The sequence below is a fragment of the Gekko japonicus genome, unplaced genomic scaffold (genome assembly GCF_001447785.1).
Source record: "Gekko japonicus isolate JY-2015 unplaced genomic scaffold, Gekko_japonicus_V1.1 scaffold1149, whole genome shotgun sequence".
NCBI lineage: Eukaryota > Metazoa > Chordata > Lepidosauria > Squamata > Gekkonidae > Gekko > Gekko japonicus.
In genome coordinates, this window is record NW_015167084.1 from 199262 (window position 1) to 206039 (window position 6778).

At 45.6% G+C, this 6778-nt stretch overlaps 1 protein-coding gene across 1 annotated transcript in view; it reads left to right on the top strand.

Moving 5' to 3' along the window:
- The window catches only part of MRPL21 (mitochondrial ribosomal protein L21), a 48222-nt gene that overhangs the window by 39109 nt on the left and 2335 nt on the right, over positions 1-6778 (top strand). The window lies entirely within an intron of this gene.

Genomic DNA, 6778 nt, shown 5'->3' on the forward strand with positions numbered 1-6778 from the left:
TGTGTTAGTTGTATCTCTGTATAGTTGCTGACCCCCCCCCCGCCTGTGCACCAGTATTTTACTCTGCTGTAATGCCTAAGCCAAACAACTGGAGGATGTGATGGGGGAGTACGCTTGACTGCCAGCTTGTTGCTTTTAGAGCCTGGGAACTGCACCTGTATTATGTCTGGAGATAGCCTGGTTCTCAGGGAATGAGCGCGCAACCGTTTCCTTTCACCCGCCAGCGGGAAAGTGACCCATTGGTTCTGTACCTGGTTCAAATCCCTTTATCATGTTTGCCCTAACCGTTTGTAGTCAGTTCTAACAAAGAACGTGTTTGAGTGTCTTTCCAATGCTTTGAAATAAATTTTGCTTTTCTTTAAAACGTGGATTTATTCTCGATGCTTGGGGATCCAACAGTATTGCATGTGCAGTGGTTTGGAGGGAAGATTATACCCTGAGTGCACACTAGCCATGCTTCCTAGCTTGCAGCATCGTCTGCCTCCGAATGTGGGCTCCTGGGCAAGCAGTGACTGTGATGACTACTTAATTTGAGTGAACTGATTAATGCAAAGCTTTTCTGTTCTGGTGCTGATTTTTCCCCCCCGTTTAATTAGCATCAGAGCAGTAAATTGCTACGAGCTCCAGTTTTGCTTGGCACTGTTTATACCATTTTATGATTTCTAAACTGTCTTTCTTGGAAGCAGGATGAAGACTGGCTCATACTAATAGCTCCCACAAATAGAGGGTAGCCAGGTATTTTGTTTGTTCCTCTTAGAGCGGCAGAGTTCCAGCTATTAATACCTCTCAAGAGGTTAACATTTCCTTTGTTCTTCTACGAGCTCAATCACTGTACAGTTATGACACACATCCCTGGTGGGCAGGCATTGACACGGACACTTCGTGTTTCAAAACACATTCACTTGGTTGATCTTTTCAGATGTTGTTTTTTTAAAAAAGACAGAATCATTCATTGGCAAAATTATCTTTAAATGTTTTCAACAGGAAAGTGATTCCAGTAATGAGCTTTTAATGCTTCTCTGGAATAGGAAGACATGATGAAGTGCCGGATCCTAGATTCATTAATCCTCAGACTTCCTAAGACAAGGGGCTGGAATAATTTCAGAAAGCAATGGCTCTGCTCTTTTAGAAGCATGCAGGCTGGTCATCCAAAAACTTCTGCCCCTTGCTGTTGTGGATGTGTGCGCGCACTTCTTAGAATCAGGTTACAATGAGAAATCATAACCATACTTTTCTCTTTCGGTATCTTCTCCTGTCCAAATGGAATGAATTGGTAAAAAGAATTTTTTGTCACATTAATTAAGATGTGAAAAGAGCTGTGTGCAGTTTTCTCAAAGCTCTGAAATCCACACAATAGCATGTGGAACCTCTAGTTTAGAAATCATTTCAAATCCAGGCTCCTCATTAGCCTTCCTTACTGTTTCAAAGGCTTTGCACAGTACTGTAAAGGTTACTTCTATATGAAAGTTTTGCTCCATGTTCCCCCCGCCAAACTGCATCTTGGGGGGGGCTTCCATTCAGTATCATTTTGTAGTCATATACCTTCTGGCTTTTCTCTTCCTTTACTGTGTGGTTTCCTAGACCTTTGCTAACATCTTTGTGGGAAGATGGTACTCAGAACAGTTCTGGGATTTCTGCATCTCCCCCCCCCCCAATACAGTGCCATTTCCTCACACACACACCAGCAGACTTTTTGTCAGCTCTTTTAAAAAAGCAGTAATTACATCATAACGGTGTCATTACATTACAGTGATAAACCTATTATAAAAGATAAACATCCTCTTAGCATAACACAAGGTTATCTGTGAGGCCGTTAAATCCTAAAACTATATCCCTGGAAGGGAGGGGACAAGTTTATAGAGACTACTTGAGTTGCAAAAGGAAACTGAATCCCAATCCCTGTTTTCACCCTTTGGCTAAGCTATCAGCGTGCCATGATGGATTGCCCATGGTTTACCCTTTGGTGCATCAACTGCTTTTTATCCAGACTTTTGTGGTGAGTAGTAAAGAGTAGTAAATAGGAGCTGCGGTGGCTCAAGTGGTTAAGACGCTGAACTGCAGGCTGTGGAAGGTCAGTAGTTCAGCGGTTCAAGACCCGGGTGCCGCAAGACAGGGTGAGCTCCTGTCTCTAGTTCCAGCTCCTGCCAACCTAGCAGTTCGAAAGCAAGAAATTGCAAGTAGATAAATAGGGACCACTTCGGTGGGAAGGTAACAGCGTTCCGTGCGCCTTGGTGTTTAGTCATGCCGGCCACATGACCACGGAAATGTCTTTGGACAGCGCTGGCTCTTCGGCTTTGAAACGGAGATGAGCACCGCAACCCTAGAGTCGGATTCGACTGGCTTTCGAGCAAGGGAACCTTTACCTTTACTAGTAAAGAGCAGACTTGGAAGGAAACCTTGAGCCTTCACCCTGCATTCTGATAGGCTTGAAAAAGTAACTCCCCAGTTACAGCAGAATCCATAAATTTGATAGTCTGGATTGGAGTTCCATGTCAAGGCTGGTGGCAAGACTAGAATCGAAGGTTTTCCAGTCTGTGATGCTCCATCTTTGGACCCAGTCCTAGGAAGGGGAATGCAGAGACTGGTTGTAAGTATAGGATTAGCTAGCAAAATACTTTTTCATATTCCTTTCTAGTGGTCTTCCTAAAACTAGCTGTCCACAAATTGTTCCCAAGGATCTATGCTTTCTAGGAGTTATGTTTAGAGAATAAAGTTATGTTTTACTTATAATCTTCGGGTGTTCTCTGAAGACTGCTCAGAAGATCCTACTGGAAAAGCTAAGATAGGCTGCGATCACACGCACTAAATAATCCACTTTCAACCCACTTTTGAATTGGATTTTGCCAGTTCACAAAGTAAAAATCCACTTGGAAAGTGCATTGAAAGTGGATTATTTAGTGTGTGTGATCGCAGCCATAGTTCAATTACACTGACCAGCTCCTTACGTTCTGAAAAGGCCTGCAGTGATGGATTCAGACAAAAAGAGACAGAAGGTGGGGCGAGCAGCCCGCACGCCTCCATCTCTCTAACACACAATACACACTGCTTACAAAGAGGGCCAGATTCAAACGGATTCCTTTTTTCTGATTGCAGGTCCTACCTTGGAAGGCTCCCAAACAGGCAGTGGCAGGGGGTGGGTTTGAAAGTAAAAGCATTTAAACACCAGACCCTTTTGGTTCTTGGCCAACTCAGAGTGTGCGGCTGAGTCCTAACAAAAAGGATAGAGCAAGGGCGGCCAAGGGACACTGAGGACCAATGATCCCTCTAAGCTGTGGAGTCTTGTGAGCAAAAATTCTACTTTGTGAGCTACTGGCATGAAAGTTGTGAGCGAGCCATTTGGCTGCTGCATAAATGAATTTTCTCTGGGGTCATCTTTTCTGAGCTAAGACAAAAATGCGTGAGCCAGAGCCTTAAAAACTGTGAGCTAGCTCACACTAACTCAGCTTAGAGGGAACACTGCTGAGGACTAAGGGGGGGTCTGTGACAATACCTACTACCAGGAGTCATTTTCTGCCGGAGCATGGCGGAGCAGCGCTCCGGCAGTAAAGAGCCTGGGGTGGTACCCCCCGCCATTCTTAGCCCGCCTGCACAGGCGGACCGGCCAGAAATGCCCTGCAGAGCCCCCTGCCACCTGGGGGGATTTAAATGCTTTCCTTTCCCTTCCCCAGATGGAGAAGGGAGAGAAAGACATTCTAAACATGCCTGGGTTCCCTGCCTGATCTTCTCCAGGTGCCCTGCGACTGCTTGCATGCCTGCCCTTTGTCGGGGTGTGTGGCATATGGAAATGAGTTATGCAAATGAGCTCCTGCACCCCTTTTTCTACGAAATGACCCCTGCCTACTACAGTTTTTGAAAGAAAGCTGGCACCAAGCACTCCAGTAGCATGGGGGAGGTCAAGCAGGAAGGGAAAGCACAGAGAATTCACCCTGTGAAGAGCCTCTGTCACCACTGTGAATGCCTCTGCTTTTGTAGAAGCAGCGAGAACACAAGGGGGGGGACTCATCCCTCTCTGAAAGCAACCTAAAATTTGTAGCTCATAATAAGTGAAGTCAGTATAACTAGCTAGGTTAACTTTCCAGGTAGTAAGTCTATGGCTGAACTGAGATTTGAAGTCAGCGGTTTCCGATCTGTGATTCACTCACTGGCCACTAGACAGCACTATTCCCCACCCACCCCCAGTACTTGAGGTCAGAACAATCGAAAGCTCGCTGGTTTGACTTATATCCTGCTTGCTGGTCACAACCAGGAAGCTGATCAGTTCTTTGGGTGTATTCAGTCAAATTCACAAGTCGTTGTTTGCACAGCTACAGACGGCTCACGCACAGCCACCCTCCCCCATTGCCGTCGTCTTCTTTTTGCTCTCAAGTTGCAGCCAATGAATCACAGCCCCGTGGGGTTTTCAAGGCAAGAGATGTTCAGAGGTGGTTTGCCATGGCCTGCCTCTGCATTGTGACCCTGGGCTTCCTTGGTGGCCTCCCATCCCAATACTAACCAGTGGTTGAAAGGGATTACAGGGGGAATATGAGGGAAATCCCCATTTGCCAGCACTCTCTGATGATTGTGGGTTGAAGAAGAAGAAGAAGAAGAAGAGATTGGATTTATACCCCGCCCTTCACTACCCAAAGGAGTCTCAGAGCAGCTTACAAACTCCTTTCCCTTCCCCTCCCCACAACAGACACCCTGTGAGGTAGGCGGGGCTGAGAGAGCTCTTTCCAGAACTATCCTTGAGATAAGAACTCTGACAGAACTGTGGCTTGCCCAAGGTCATCCAGCAGGTGCAAGTGGAGGAGTGGGGAATCAAACCCGGTTCTCCCAGATTAGAGTCCGCGCACTTAACCACTACACCAAACTGGCTGAAGAGGGAAATCTCCCGCAAGGGATGTATGGGGTGGCCTTGTAGCCTGTTCCTCCTCTGTCTGTCCTGGTGTACCCCCCCCTCCCCCACCCAGTGAAGATATGGGGAGTGAACAACTTCTTTGTTTTACTTGGCAGTAGCCTGGCTGATTAATAAGGAAAATGGTGGTAGGATTCGCTGAGACTGAGTCAACTGCTGCCTTTTACTTCTATTGCTAGTGTGGATCCTTGGGAAATGAGAGATTGTGTGGCTTTTATTGCACTGTTAGTGTGTATGTTGAGGAGTTAATTGGTTTATAGGGAATTTAGAAGAAGAAGAAGAGATTGGATTTATATCCATCCTTCACTCGGAATCTCAAAGCGGCTTACAAACTCCTTCCCCTTCCCCTCCCCACAACAGACACCCTGTGAGGTAGGCGGGGCTGAGAGAGCTCTTTCCAGGACTATCCTTGAGATAAGAACTCTGACAGAACTGTGGCCTGCCCAAGGTCATCCAGCAGCTGCAAGTGGAGGAGTGGGGAATCAAACCTGGTTCTCCCAGATTAGAGTCCGTGCACTTAACCACGACACCAAATTACACTATACCATCCTATGGCCACTGTGCTATTTGCATCATGATGTCATAAATGTGGATGGAATATTTACTCGTAGAGCCAGTTTTTATGGTAACTTGAGCACCCAAGCTGATGCCAGAGCTCTAAAAAAAGAATGAGTGGCTGTTCTTTACAATATGAAGCTTTTAATTTTGACCAAAGGAAGTTTCATTGCAGTGTGACAAAACTTCTGCTTTACAGCAAGCTTTAAAAAAAATGTGCTAGATAATTAGTTCAGGGTAGGTCTCTTGCCAAAGTCTTCGAACAGCTGATAAGACATCAAGTTCTCCAAGAAAGGGTATAGATCAGAATATTTGATTTCCTCTAATGTTTATCTTACTGCTGTCCTTTGCAGCTATAATGGACTCTCTGTTATGACATTTCATGGTGTCCCGTGTGTGGTTTCTAGTCACCATGACCTGGTGCAACCTTTGCTTTCATGTATATAGGATTGTATTCTGCCAAATAGTAGTGCAGCGTGCTGGCAGACACACATCTTCCCCATCTTTCCCTTCTTTCACAAGCCCCCTTTGATCGTTGAAAAGCTTGTGGTGGAAGTTCGGGACCTGCATGGGTTAAAAAAACAACAACCATGTGAGTTGGGGGGGGAGCTGCAGCAAGGAGAGGTATTGGCAAACTCACCCTTCCTCCCTCTTTGGCCGGTATAGCCTCTTCTACCTCAGTGTGGCACCACTCCCTCCTCTGCATGGCTTTCTTTTCACACAAGTCCTGTAACTTCCAGCACCGGCTTTTAGGGGCTCAAACAGGGCTGCTGTAGCAAGGAGAATGTAAAATTATAAGATCCGTAGGCAAGTGACGAGTTCTTTTTGGCTTATGTTTATACAGTATCCCTGACAGACAGGTACGTCGGCCCCGAATCATGAAAGGTAAAGACCAGCACCTGGAATTGGACCTAGAAACAAATTGGCTATCAATGAAGAGATCAGAAAATGAGAGTCATATGCTGCCAGTACTCAGCCCCTGATAGCAAACGAGCTACCACATTCTTTATGTTACAGTTTCCAAGTAGTCTTCAAGCGCAGCCTCACATTTCTTAGCATAGTTTCTGCCTCTCTTCCCTCCCACAGGTAATTCTGTTCTTCCCCCCACACACACACTCCACACACACCTTTTTCGTCCCCTTTGGTTCTTCTCATCCCTTCTCCTCAACTACTCACTCATTTGCTAATTTTTTTCTCTCTTGTTTTTGTAACATTCATGTGTTTATTTATATATGCCATCTTTCTTATAATACAGTCAGGACCCAAGGCGGATGACAGCAATAGATGCAATTGAAAAAATAATCTCTTAAAAGAATTAAAACATATAGT